The sequence below is a fragment of the Piliocolobus tephrosceles genome, chromosome 4, assembly GCF_002776525.5.
Source record: "Piliocolobus tephrosceles isolate RC106 chromosome 4, ASM277652v3, whole genome shotgun sequence".
Classification (NCBI taxonomy): Eukaryota; Metazoa; Chordata; class Mammalia; order Primates; family Cercopithecidae; genus Piliocolobus; species Piliocolobus tephrosceles.
The window spans coordinates 88,175,546-88,190,041 of NC_045437.1; the positions used below are offsets into that span (position 1 = coordinate 88,175,546).

Consider the following 14,496-nt stretch of genomic DNA (forward strand, 5'->3'; position numbering starts at 1 on the left):
CTCCCTCCTCAGCCTCAAAAGTAGCTAGGACCACAAGCACACACCACTACACTCAGCTAATTTTTTATTTTTTGTAGAGACACAGTTTTGCTGTGTTGCGCAGGCTGGTCTCAAACTCATGGCCTCAAGCAATCCTTCCACCTCGGCCTCCCAAAGGGCTAGGATTACAGGGCTGAGCCACCATACCAAGCCTGTTTGCGTCTTATTTCATTTGAAGCACAACTGAAAGAAACACTGTTTTGTCATCAAAACAATATTAAGATGGCATTCTTTTATTTTACATGTTGCTTTTACTATTTAGGTAAGTAGGAACAAAGAAGTAAAGTTGGTTCTAGTAATTGAGTTGGTTCTAGTAATTTAAAACTAACAGTAAAAGAAAATCACAATGCTGTCAGTTCCAGCTGCCTTTACAGGAAGAACGATCATAAATTCATTCTCATTGGTAGATGCATAGCCAACTAGAGGCAGGCCCAACACAGCTTCCTCTGTCAGAGAGGCCCAAAGCGGAAAATTTCAGATAGATTAGCTGTGTTATAGTCAACAGATGCAGCCCCAAATAAAATGCTGTTCACACTGAATTTTGACATTTTACTCAACAATCAATCATTAGTACCTGCTATATTAGCTATTATTGTTATCACTATTGTCAACTTTGGTCATTATTGTATTTCCAATACAGAGATGAGTGCTCAACACATGGAAGGCAATTAGTATGTATTTATTAAATGAATAAGTAGGTGACTTAATCAAGAGATAAGAATTACTACTTAAAGAAGAGTAATTTTGCCCTTGTTTTACTGTGTAAAAACAGTGCTTAAAAACTAGCTATATTTATTTTCTTTCAGAACCTTCTTTGCTAAAACTTTACTTTTCTTCTGTCTCTACTGCTTAGAGTCAGTGAGGCCACACACTCAGGTTCAGGTTGATTTTCTTCCTATTTGTGGATGTCATCTATGTATCTGCCTTTTTAGGCAGTGAAATAATTCCAAAAGTTCTTGTTGACTGCAAGAGCTTGAAGGCTCTTTATTTGTAAGGGGATGAGAATACTGGCATCCATTCTGTCTTATTTAGTGACTGAAATGTGTGACACTGAACAAGGGCTTTATCCTCGGGTTGCCTCTGTTTATCCATCTGGAAAAAGAGAAGGACAATACTCACTTGTCTGGTATGGAAGTGATTGCCAAGGACTTTGTGATCCCCATAGAGAAGGTGACATTTTAGTTGCTACATATTATACATGTTTTCCTTTCGTTAATTAGGTGTTCAGATACAGATATTGAACAAAAAATAAAAAAGCAGAGATAGTCATATAGATTTTAATAATATGTACATGCCTCCTTTATGTGTTAACTTTACATTTGATTACTATTTTTTTCTTCTTTTGAGACGGAGGCTCACTCTGTCGCACAGGCTGGAGTGCAGTGGTGTGATTTTGGCTCACTGCAACCTCCACCTCCCAGGTTCAAGCAATTCTCATACCTCAGCCTCCTGAGTAGCTGGGACTACAGCCATGCACCACCACACCTGGCTAATTTTCTGTATTTTTAGTAGAGAGGGGGTTTTGCCATGTTGGCGAGGCTGGTCTCGAACTCCTAACCTTGTGTGATCCACACACCTTGGACTCCCAAAGTGCTGGAATTACAGGTGTGAGCCACCACACCCAGCCAACACTTGATTATTCTTTAATCTACAATCACAGAGACCATTTAGTACGGTATTTCTTAAACAGGTCATGCCTACATTCCCCTGTGTAATTTTTAAGTCTGCACCTGCCCTGGCCCCACTTTATTTTCCCCTGGTTAAGAACCAGGGATCAGGACCAATCTCTCTTTTTTTTTAAGAAGTAGAACACTGAGGGACAGCTGGTAAGTGTAGCATCAGGACAAAAATCCTTATCTTCTGACATCTTCTGATGGGTTTTGTTCCTATACAATATGAAATATCAATTTATTTGAATTTATTTGTTTGTATTGATATATTCTAAGGTAACTTACCTTTTTTTTTTTTTTTTTCTGGAGACAGAGTTTCGCTCTTGTTGCCCAGGCTGGAGTGCAATGGCACAATGTCAGCTCACTGCAGCCTCTGCCTCCCAAGTTCAAGCGATTCTCCTGCCTCAGCCTCCTGAGTAGCTGGGATTACAGGCATTCTCTACCATGCTCGGCTGACTATGTGTTTTTAGTAGAGATCAAGTTTCACCATGTTGTTCAGGCTGGTCTCAAACTCCTGACCTCAGGTAATCTGCCCGCCTCGGCCTCCCAAAGTGCTGGGATTACAAGAATTAGCCACCTTGCCTGGCCAAGCTAACTTTCTACATACACATTGGCAGTAACCATTGAAAACTTGTCTGCCCTGCTTTATAGTTCATAACTGTGTTTTCCCCTTTCCATTTCTTCTCTAATCTATACAAGCTTCTGAGAGTCATCCTGCTGGAAATAAATTCAACCTTCTATAAATATTCAAAGCACATGTAACCTGTATTATATTCAGGAATTTATCAATCAGTATTGTTCTGCATTAAAGAATTTTTGTCTTCCTTTCTCTAGTTCTCCAAGTCATGAACTCCTGGAAACAGAAGTCAATACACACATTGTCCTTGGAACAACAACAACAAAATAAAAGCTTATGTACCAGGCAATGTGTTAGACCAGTGGTTCTCAAACTTTAACAATCATCAGAATCACCTGGGGTGCTTATTAAAGTACTTAGTCCTGGATCCCATCCCCAGAGTTTCTGATTTAATGGGTCTGGTGTGGTAACAGGAATTTGCATTTTTATCACGTTACCAGGTCATGTCATTTTGAAAAACATTCTTCTGCCTGGTCTAAATTTTAATATTTGCTACTGCTCCAGGAAGTACGTTTTATTATTTCCATTTTATTTTATTTTATTTTATTTTGAGATGGAGTCTCATTGTCACCCAGGCTGAAGTGCAGTGGCGTAATCTCGGCTCACTGCAACCTCTGCCTCCCAGGTTCAAGCGATTCTCCTGCCTCAGCCTCCTGAGTACCTGGGACTATAGGCACACGCCACCATTCCCGGCTAAGTTTTGTATTTTTAGAGGAGATGGGGTTTCGCCATGTTGGCTAGGCTGGTCTTGAACTTCTAACCTCAGGTGATCTGCCCGCCTCGGCCTCCCAAAGTGCTGGGATTACAGTCAGGAGCCACCACGCCTGGCCTATTATTCCCCTTTCAAAAGAGTCACACAACTAGTAAATAGAAGAGGTAAGATTGAATCTACCTCTTGATAGTGATTTGGTCTTCCCCTTAGCACACCCTCCTCTTATTTTAGAGTTTCTCTTATATATCATAAGCTCTCAAGAAATGTACACAGGATAGCCAGGTGTGTTGTCAAGCCTGTAGTCCCAGCCACTCGGGAAGCTGAGGCAGGAGGATCACTTGAACCCAGGAGTTCAAGGCTACAGAAAGCCATGATCTCCATGATCAAGCCACTGCAATCCAGCCCGGGTGGCGCAGTGAGACCCCGACTCTAAAAAACAGAGAGACAGAAATGTACACAGGAGGTCACTGAATTGTTAGACCTGGAGACAGGCTTTTGCCTAGGTTCAATTGTGATATTGGGCAAATTACATAACCTCCCTCCCAGCACATGCCTCAATTTTCTCATCTGTGAATTGGAAATTCGTAGTATTTACCTGTAGTACACATTGTAGTTGACTCCCCAAAATTCAATCTATTCCTCTTCCACCTTATAGCAATCAATGTGGTTCAAGGAATTTTCACAGCTCTGAGGGTAAATTCTAATTAATTTAAATCATTCCAGATAACCCTAATCTTCTGTATGAGCCTTAGTTGATTACACAATAGTATTCCTTCCCACCTCTTAATGGCTACTGTTTAGTAGCTAAGCAACTGACTAAAGTTAAACTGACTAAAGTTAAGATAACTAAAGTTATAAGGAGGAGAAGGATTTTTTTTTCTCACTTTTTTCATTGTTTGTAGAGGCATTCTCTCTCCTTTGCTCAACATAAATAAGGAGATAGGGTCTGATGGCCCAACCTGCAGAGAGGAGTTGATGTGAAGAGGAATCCAACACTGGACGTTAGGACAGAGGCAGAACCTGGGGACCTGGAGACAAGGCAGACATACAGGATTCATCAGCCAACCTGAAGATGCCTTCTCTCTAGACTCTCAGTTATGTGAGGCAAAAAATGCCCCATTGTTTTAGTCAATTGGAGTTTGTTGTTTTTTCCTTCCTGTAACTTATAGTCAAACACTCTGATAACCTATGACAAAGGATTAGTATACAATTAAATGAAGTAATACATAAAGAGGTTGGGCATACAATACTTACCTCATGTGGGCTAAAACCACTACCAAGGCAGTTTCTAGGCCCAAGAGCACAAGTGACCTTAAATGCCACTGAAAGCTCCCTTGGAGGTGTTCTCATCAGGAGGATTAGAGAAGCCAAAACCACCAGGTGAATATCTCTGTCAATGATAGACAACTTGGCTGTAACAGGAAAAGAGTCTAGAATTTATGGGATTATGGAACAACGAATAGAGTTAACTTTAGAAAGGAGATTTACAAAATAAGTAGCAGGTATGGATATTGTTAGTCCGTAGCTGATTAAGGCTCTGATTAAGTGAATTGCCCCAAGTCTCATAGCAGACATGGGCCTCGTCCAGACTTAGAGCTCATATTACTTGCAATGGACGTCTGTTCTCTTGGCAGTCCAGCAGGCCACCTTTTCCTTCAGGGCACTGCTCCCCCACTGCATTACACATGTGACTTGTTTGGGGCTGCCAAAATATATTTGGTTATCTTTTTTTTTTTTTTTTTCCAGTAAGCTAATACAAAATTATTGTTTCTTCAATAATTACTTTGCATTTATTGTCATCATTTCACTCCCAAATATATCAAAATTAAAGTTTAAAAGGAAGGAAAAAAGGATAACTAGAAGATATGATTACCTTTTAGTCATAATTTGTCTTAATTTAATTTAATGTAACTTAGGAGAGCTAAGTAATTAAACATGAGGCCAAAGTACATAAGAAAGCGGGAGCCCTTTATTGCAAATATGCACACACTCTGGGGCGAGGTTCTCTGGTCCTCAGGTGTGGGGGGGGTCCAGGGAAGTCGCGCTGGCGCCCTGGTTAGGTTCCCTGGTCCAGAATGCGGGGGCAAAGAAGTCACAGCGGCTCCTGCCGGCAGCGGATTTTTATGCATTGGTACTGGAAGGGGGAGGGCAGTGGGCGGGATAAGGGCGTGATAGGGGCGTCTCCATAGGCGTGGCCGGGTGAGTTTGGAGCGCTTTGGATTGACGTCACCTGGCGCATGCTCTGTTGATCTGCATCGTCCCCGGTGCGAGGGCTGCATTTTCCTGCGGGCGGGAAAGTTGGTGAGGAAGAACCCGGAAGCAACAGGGGCGGTGCCTTCTTGTTTACCTTCCTCCATCTTGTCCCTTCTCCCTCACCCAAACAGTTTCATTATGTTATCTTTTAGGGTCCGGAATACACTAACTAGTGTATTAGACAAAAATTTTATGAGAATTGGTTAAAGATATAAGTAAGAAATTTGTTTGGAAAAAAAGAAGCCATTGTTTTGAGAGTAAATACTAGGGAGGAAGAAGCTTGCAAGCCACCCAAATATGGCCTGGACTCTGGTGTGTGTGTGCGTGCTGGGGAGTGTCTTGGTGGTGGACTCTGGCATGTGTGTGCATGTTGGGGAGTGTCTTGGTGGTGGACTCTGGTGTGTGTGTGTGCTGGGGAGTGTCTTGGTGGTGGACTCTGGCATGTATGTGTGTGCTGGGGAGTGTCTTGGTGGTGGACTCTGGCATGTGTGTGCTTGTTGGGGAGTGTCTTGGTGGTGGACTCTGGTGTGTGTGTGTGTGCATGTTGGGGAGTGTCTTGGTGGTGGACTCTGGCGTGTGTGTGCGTGCTGGGGAGCGTCTTGGTGGCGATGTTGTGTCATTGCTTCATTTTTGGCACTCAGTCACTACTCAAGAAAACCAGATTGAAAATTTGGAATCTGTGCTTCAGTGGATTGAAACTGGCCTCCAGTCACTAAGGAAAAAATCAAAACAAAACACACAAGAATTTAGAGACAATATTTTTCTGCCAAAAAATAATTTTTCCTTGATGCTATTTCTTATTTGGGTCAATACTCCAATGGAAAAACTAGATAGATTGGTCAAGAGCTCAATATAATTTTCTGTGACATTTGAACTGAAGTAACATCATAAAAACTTAAACACAGGAAATTGTGTCCTCTCCTGCTGATGTATGTGTGACTATTTGTCTCTCTTAAAAGAAAGTGGAAGAGAATTAATTGAATGGTATTCTGTTTTATTTGAAATGTTAACTCTCAAACTAATTTGTTTATTCAATAAATATTTATTAAGCACCTATTACATGCCAGTACTATATGCCATGTTTAGATGCTTGGGATACATTAATGAGCAAAACAAAACCAGTAGCAAACTTGAATATGCAGATAAAGGTTTAAAATATTGTTGGCATGGGCCAGGCGCAATGGATCATGCCTGTAATCCTAGCACTTTGGGAGGCTAAGGTGCAAGGATCACTTGAGGTCAGAAGTTTGAGACCAACCTGGGCAACATAGTGAGACCCTCATCTCTATTTAAAGAAAAAAGAAAAAATATTATTGTTGGCACAGTCATAGAAATGGGAACAGTAGACACTGGGGCATACAAGTGTGGGGAAGGGAGTGAGGTAAGGATTGAAAAAAACTATCTGTTGGGTACTATACTGACTACCTGGATAACAGATTTGATTCATGTATACTCCAAACCTCAGCATGATGCAATATACCTGGGTAACAAACCTGCAAGTGTATCCCCTGATTCTAAAATAAAAGTTCAAAAAATAAAAATAAAATAAAAATAATTGGACCTCTGAGACTCATTTGTGAACCAATTTATTTTCTTGCTATTATTGCTATCATAATTCTTGGCTAAACAGCTATTATAACTGCCTCAATTTTGAAAATATCAGGGGTTTTTTGTTTGTTTTTGAGATGGAGTTTTGCTCTGTCACCCAGGCGGGAGTGCAATTGCACGATATCAGCTCACTGCAACCTCCGCCTCCCTGGTTTGAGCAATTCTCCTGCCTCAGCCTCCCAAGTAGCTGGGATTACAGGTACATGACAACATGCCTGGCTAATTTTTTGTATTTTTTGTATTTTTAGTAGAGATGAGGTTTCACCATGTTGGCCAGGCTGGTCTCGAACTCCTGACCTCCAGTGATCTGCCTGCCTCAGCCTCCCAAAGTGCTGTGATTACAGGCGTGAGCCATCGCTCCTGGCCTCAAAATATCAATTAGAATCTAGCTGCCTGCCCTTTGTTGAGCCAAATGATATGATAGGTGAGGAGGACTGGGAAACTTAGAGGAGGTTACACAGATCTTTACAAAAAGAGAGGGGCTGACTATGGGATAATATGGAGGATACTGGGGAAGAAATGTATTATTCAAGTGAGGAAGAATCTACATAAAAGAAGAGATTGGGATTTCTTCTTTTTCTTTCTTTCTTTTTTTTTTTTTTTTTTTTTGAGACCAAGTCTCACGTAGGCTAGAGTGCAGTGGCATGATCTCAGCTTGCTGCAACCTCAATCCTGCCGGGTTCAAGCAATTCTCCTGCCTCAGCCTCCTGCATAGCTGGGATATAGGCAGAGTCTCCCTTTGTTGCCCAGGCTGGTCTCAAATTCCTGTACTCAAGCAGTCCGCCCACCTTGACCTCTCAAAGAGCCGGGATTATATGCATGGGCCACCGTAACTAGCCTAGTTTTTCTGTTTTTTGTTAGTCAAGTGATGATAGGCGAGGAGAAGTGGGGAAACTTACAAGTTACACTGATCTTTATGAAAACAGGTGGGCCGACTCTGGGATAATTCAAGTCACAACTCTTCTGTGGGGTGATTAGATTAGTTGCTCAACATTACACAGATCTTCAGGCATTCTTGGATGAATCTGTTGGGCATGGACCACTAGAGGAATAGTAGATGCTCCATCATTAGGGATTCTGATCTATTCTGAAGAGAACAAAGAGACTTTTACTCTCAGAATCAATTCTCAGGACCTCTATGTAGTTCAGAAGAGGCCTCTCTGGTTAAGACACCACATGCTGGCAGGGTGCAGTGTTCACGCCTGTAATCCTAATGCATTAAGAGACCGAGGCAGGAGAATTGCTCAAGCCTAGGATTTCAAGACCAGTCTGCCCAACTGAGTGAGACTCTTATCTACAAAAAAAATTTGAAAATCAGCTGGGTGTGGTGGTGTGCCCCAGTGCCCACACCTGTAGTCCCTACCTTGGGAGGTCGAGGCTGCAGTGAGCTGTGATCAAATCACCACTCTCCAGCCTGGGTAACAGAGCAAAACCCTGTCTCAAAAAAACAAAAAAAACCCAAACATATGTAAGCATATTCATCTACAAAAAAATTGTTTTAAAATTAAAAAATAAAAATAAAATAAACAACAACAACAAAAGAAAACAACCAAGAGACCACATGTGTTCTGAGGTCCTGAGGTACTGCAGAGTCTCCAGACCCACCTAAGAGCAGAAACTTTTAGTCTATTTGAAAATCTAATTACAGAAGGAAACAAGTACCTTGGTGCTTTTGTCTTTGCTTGCAAATACAACAAAAAATTAATGGTAACTGCTTTATTTTTTTCTTTTCTTTTCTTTTTTTTTGAGACAGAGTCTCACTCTGTTGCCCAGACTGGAGTGCAGTGGCGCGATCTCAACTCACTGCAGCCTCCGCCTCTTGGGTTCCAGCAATTCTCCTGCCTCAGCCTCCCAGGTAGTTAGGATTACAGGCGTGCACCACCACGCCCAGCTGATTTTTGTATTTTTAGTAGAGACGGGGTTTCAACATGTTGGCCAGGCTGGCCTACGAACTCCTGACCTCAGGTGATCAGCCTGCTTCGGCCTCCCAAAGTGCTAAGATTACAAGCGTGAGCCACCGTGCTGGCCATAATTTCTTTCTCTTCCTTTCTCTGCTTCTTTCTTCCCTTCCTTTCTCCCTTCTTCCCACCCTTCTTTCTTTCCTTCCTCCATCCTTTCTTCCTTCCCTCCTTCTTTCTTTTCCTGTATCTATTCAACAAACAAGTATTTAGAGCAGGAGTCTTCAATCTTTTGGCTTCCCTGGGCCACATAGAAGAATTGTCTTGAGCCACACATAAAATACACTAACACTAACAATAGCTGATGGACTAAAACACATACACACAAATCTTATAATGTTTTAAGAAAGTTTACAAATTTGTGTTTGGCTGCATTCAAAGCCATCCTGGGCCACATGTGGCCCGTGGGCCTTGGGTTGGACAAGCTTGATTTAGAGGTGACTTTATGCAAGGCCGGGTGCTAGATGCTGGGGTTGCATGGTGAACAGAGGAAGGTCCCTGCCCCAAGAGACAGTGTAATTCCCTTATGGTATGGAACGCATGAACCATGAGGTCAGGAGCTGTGGGGTCTTGTTCACCACTGTATCCTCTACTCCTTCCTAGCACAGCACATGGCGATAAGTACATGCTCAGAAATATGTTGAGTGAGTGAATACAAGTTGAGTGTTGCTTCACTGAGTAAGGGGTGCTCTTGAAGTCCCTCAGCTGGTAAATGCCACCCTGCAGACTGCCCAAGTTCTCCTCGGGATAAACAGAACCAGTGTACATTCGGGTCTTAAGAGTGGTCATCCGGAATACATACCTTATGAAAAAGTAAGGCTATTCAGGTTCAGTAATGATACACTTGGTTTGCAAATAACACATGTTCGTTTTCATGTTGCTAAAGACTCCTTGCTAGGAAACGAAACACTTGTAATTTAATATGCAATGTTCTCAAGAGTCTGAGGCCAAACCACCTCAAGCTGTGAATGCCTTGGCTCTGAAGAGCCAGTCAGGGTCAGGGCAGGGCAGCACTTGGCCTGATGCTCCTCCAGAATAAACCAAACAGCCACAGGAAGTGGTTTCCGTGATTCAGTAGGTGGCACACTTCCTTTTGAGTCAGAACTGAATCACAGCTGTGAGAGGCGAAAAAGACCTATTTCTTTATCCCATACTTTTTCCCTTTTCCCAGTGGTAAATTTATCACGGACTGTCATATAATGTATCCTGTTCAGTTTAGCGTATTTAAGCAAACAAAAAAAATTTGGCAAATCAACTATGGAGAAGCAAGAAAGGAGGGGGAAACACGGCTGACTGAAATGAATCCAAGTGTCATTATGTCGTCACAGGGCCATATTCTCAGTGGTGATTGAAAGCAATGCCACAGTGATTTTGCTGGGGTCATTCAGGCCCCTCGTTCTCTCAACTGGAACCTGACCCATTTCCAGTGAAAGCAGTTAGATCACACTTACATAAACTGTGTTGTTTCAAATGGGCCTGCCCTCCTCTTCACTCACTGACCCTGGCTTGCTCCTTGGCATGTCTGCTGGAAGGCCATTCTCTGTCTGTCCCAGGCATGGCGCTAGTTCAGCTGCGGGTGAAATGATCCTGTTCTGAATGTACTGAATGCTGCTGGCAATGCTGGAAATTGTTGTGAGGCTTAAGGAAAAACCCCATAGATATCAACAAGTCATAAAAACAGGCGTATTTTCTCTTCGTCTCTTTCCCACTGTGTGTTTTATTCTTCAATATGAACAGTTCTGGGAATGAAAATGTATTTAACAATATTTTCCTCTGATGAACTAGATTTTAGTATAATTTATGGCTTCCTTCCATACCAATTTGTTCATATTGATAGCATGCTTCAGAACAAAGCTTCAGAGACTTAGGCTATACATCCTATAACACTCTTGGAAGACCAGTAATCAGACTGGAACCAGAAATCTTATTGCCATGTTAATATTTCATTTTCCTTCTGTGAAATAGTCCACTAAGGTAAAGAACACAAGATTCAAAGTCAATAGACCCACGTACACATTCAATCTACACAAAAGTTTGTGGAGCTGTGTGATCTTCAACAGGTCTCTTAAACTCTCTGAGCCATAATTTCCTCAGTCTAAAAACTGCGATGCTAACATAAGGCCAACATTACAGTGAGAACTAAATAAAACTTTTACATAGTGTCTAGGACAGCTCCTAGTTCATATTTAGTGTTTAAAATAAGCCTCTGACCTTTCTCTTTATTTACAATACCTTTCCATTGGGAGATAAGGACAGCATTTGGACACAACTGTACGGGCATGCTAAGTCTCATCCTTCCAAAGATGTCAGTCATATTCAGCTCCTTTGGCAGTTTCATCAACAGCACCTGTAGCACATGTGATATCAAACAGCAAGTCAGGTTCCTTAATAAAGTGATAAAGAAGGTCAGCCAAGATGTAGGCTTTAAAACCAAGGCCAGCTCTTCTGGGCAGGACAGTTGTGGCTGATGGATGACAGTCAAATGTAATGGGAGTCCTCATTTGACATATTGAAGGGAGCACCTCAAGGATGGGCAGGGAAAAGAACCATCAACAGTACTCACCACCAAAGCAGCAGTGAGTGCCCAGGTCAAACTGGACAAGGGCTGGCAGACAGGTGGAAATGCGAATACATCGTTAGATTTGAAAAGCCCTTTGGCAGGGCGCGGTGGCTCACGCCTGTAATCCCAGCACTTCCAGAGGCCAAGGCGGGTGGATCACGAGGTCAGGAGATCGAGACCATCCTGGCTAACAAGGTGAAACCCTGTCTCTACTAAAAATACAAAAAAATCACCCAGGTGTGGTGGCGGGCACCTGTAGTCCCAACTACTCAGGAGGCTGAGGCAGGAGAATTGCATGAAACTGGGAGGCGGAGCTTGCAGTGAACCGAGGTCACGCCACTGCACTCCAGCCTGGGTGACAGAGCGAAACTCTGTCTCAAAAAAAGAAAGAAAAGTCCTTTGAAAATGTCCATCCTCCCATAGCCCTTTAAAGCCTCCCACGTCCCCCCACTTCCTCCCAAATGGCGTATAAAAAGGGTGATGGTTTTTAGACAAAGGCAGTGGTACTTCCCAAACAGTTAAGTTCCAGAACATCATCTTGTATATACCTGTCTTAGAGCTATCACATTGTGTACGGGGGTTTCCTGATTACTTGACAGACTCTTCTGCTAGACAAACTCCTGAAGACAAGGAGTGAGTCTTATTCATCCTTTAGCCAAACCTTACCTGTAGCTCAGCATGTAGCCCGTGGTAGATGCTCAACCAGTTTTGTTAACGTGAGAGAAATACAATAAAGCCAAGTCAGAAATACCAATGATGCTGTTAGAAAACTTCAAAGAGGAATTGGTGGTCTCTGGTGCCAAGGTCCCATAAGAGTTCCAGCTGGGTGAGCTTCTTGTGAGGAAAGGAGCCAGAAGTCAGAACCGATAGTGTGACAATATGAGAGAAAAGAGGACGAAAGCTGTTTTAAAATTGCACCTGTCTAAGGCAATCCAAGCTTGACACATGATTTCTGGAGGTCTGGGCATTGTCTGAGTGGAGTGTTGATTGTATGTCTCCTGGAGGCTTCTGTTTAAATAACTGCCAGAGCAGGATGACTCAGCAGCCAGAGGATGAGATGCTCTTGATCTGCCTCCCTCTTTAAGTGACAAATCACATTGCCCTGGGTGTCTGTGGCAATCTCTGATATGACACACTCCTTCCTGCCAGCCCATCAGCCAGGGTGGCAAGTCACAGTTACTAATCTGGAATCTGGAGACTGACCAAAGTTGCTGACAGGCATGATTCCATGCTCTAAGTGTGGAGAATGATCTTTAAAATGGACTCTTATCAATAGGTTTTTGTTTCTTTTTCTTTTCTTTTTTATTTTTTTTGGAGACAGTCTCGCTCTGTAGCCAGGCTGGAGTGTAGTGGTGCAATCTCAGCTCACTGCAACCTCCACCTCCTGGGTTCAAGTGATGCTGCTGCCTCAGCCTCCCGAGTAGCTGGGACTACAGGCGCATGTCACCATGCCCACTAATTTTTGCAATTTTAGTAGAGACATGGTTTCACCATGTTGCCCAGGCTTCTCCTGAACTGCTTACTTCAGGTGATCCACCCACCTCAGCCTCCCAAAATGCTGGGATTATAGGCGTGAGCTACCACGCCTGGCCTAGATTTTGTTTCTAAGACTGAGTCTTACTCTGTTGCCCAGGCTGGAGTGCAGTGGTGTGATCTTGGCTCAATGCAACCTCTGCCTCTTGGGTTCAAGCGATTCCCTTGCTTCAGCTTCCTGGGTACCTGGGATTACAGGCGCCCGCCACCACACCTGGCTATTTGTATTTTTAGTAAAAATGGACTTTCGCCATGTTGGCCAGGCTGGTCTCAAACTGCTGCCCTCAAGTGATCCACTCGCCTCGGCCTCCGAAAGTGCTGGGATTCTAGGCGTGAGCCATGGCACTCAGCCTTGTTTCTGAAATTTAGAGACTGATTTTACATTTCTAGTCTGTCTCCATATGAAAGACTCTCTATTGTCTTCAGGATAAAGTCAAAATTCAATATCCTGGCCATTAGGGTCTTTTAGGAACTTATCTATTCCTACCTTCCTAGAATAATAGAATCTTAATTTGTTTTGCTTTTTCTTCTACTTGCTATTGGCTTACTTCTGTTTGTTTCTTTGTTTTTGTCCCTGGCAGATAAATGGTGACAAGACAAAGCTTTAAGAATATGGCAAAAAAAAAAAAAAGAATGTGGCCTAGAGGCCAGGTGTGGTGGCTCACTCCTATAATCCCAGTACTTTGGGAGGCTGAGGCGTGCAGATCACTTGAGGTCAGGAGTTGGAGACTAGCTTGACCTAATATGGTGAAACCCCATCTCTACAAAACATCCAGGTGTGTTGGTGCACTCCTATAATCCCAGCTACTCAGAGGCTGAGGCAGTAGAATCGCTTGAACCTGGGAGATGGAGGTTGCAGAGAGCCCAGAACACCCCACTGCACTCTAGCCTGGGTGACAGAGGGAGACTCCTTCTGAAAGGAGAAGAAAGGGAAGGGGAAGGGGAAGAAGAGGAAAGGGAAGGGGGAAAAAAAGAAAAGAGAAAAGTGGCCTAGGAGGAAATCCTACCTAGTAGCTATTTCCTAAGAATTGCAGAAGTTACCATTATTAAAATTTAGTAGGTTGGGTATGGTGGCTCACACCTATAATCCTAGCACTTTGGGAGGCCGAGGTGGGAGGATCTCTTGAGCTCAGGAGTTTAAGACCAGCTCAGGCAAGAGTGACACCCCTGTCCTTACAAAAATATCAAAAAATTAGCCAGACATGGTGGCATGCACCTGTGTTCCCAGCTACATGGGAGGCTGAGGCTAGAGGGTGACTGAAGCCCAGGAGATAGAGGCTGTGGTGAGCCATGATCATACCACTGCACTCAAGCCTGGGTGACAGAAAGAGACCCTATCTCAATATAACTAACTAACTAACTAACTAACTTAGTAGCGCAGAACTTTCATGTTGGCCATTAAAAAGCAGTATTCTCTAGATTTTTTTGTTTGACAAATGTTGGTCAACTTTCAAGTAGGGATTCAAGGATAGCTTAGATACAAGAATCAAAAACTATACCTGTGGGAACAGAAAACTTAAATTTGT

General features: G+C 43.0%; 1 long non-coding RNA gene across 3 annotated transcripts; it reads right to left on the reverse strand.

The window, feature by feature from the left end:
* Positions 1–5,005: 5,005 nt before the first annotated feature.
* On the reverse strand, positions 5,006–12,435 carry LOC111544478. 3 transcript variants are annotated; one of them, XR_002732175.3, is made up of 5 exons: positions 12,104–12,435; positions 11,110–11,224; positions 10,329–10,447; positions 7,819–8,006; positions 5,006–5,341 (listed from the first exon to the last, which is right to left on the reverse strand). It is a non-coding gene; the product is annotated as an uncharacterized LOC111544478 (long non-coding RNA). The 3 variants fall into 3 exon arrangements; XR_002732176.3 differs by having other exon boundaries at positions 7,819–7,961; positions 10,329–10,515; XR_002732174.3 differs by having other exon boundaries at positions 10,329–10,515.
* Between the last annotated feature and the right edge of the window lie 2,061 nt (positions 12,436–14,496).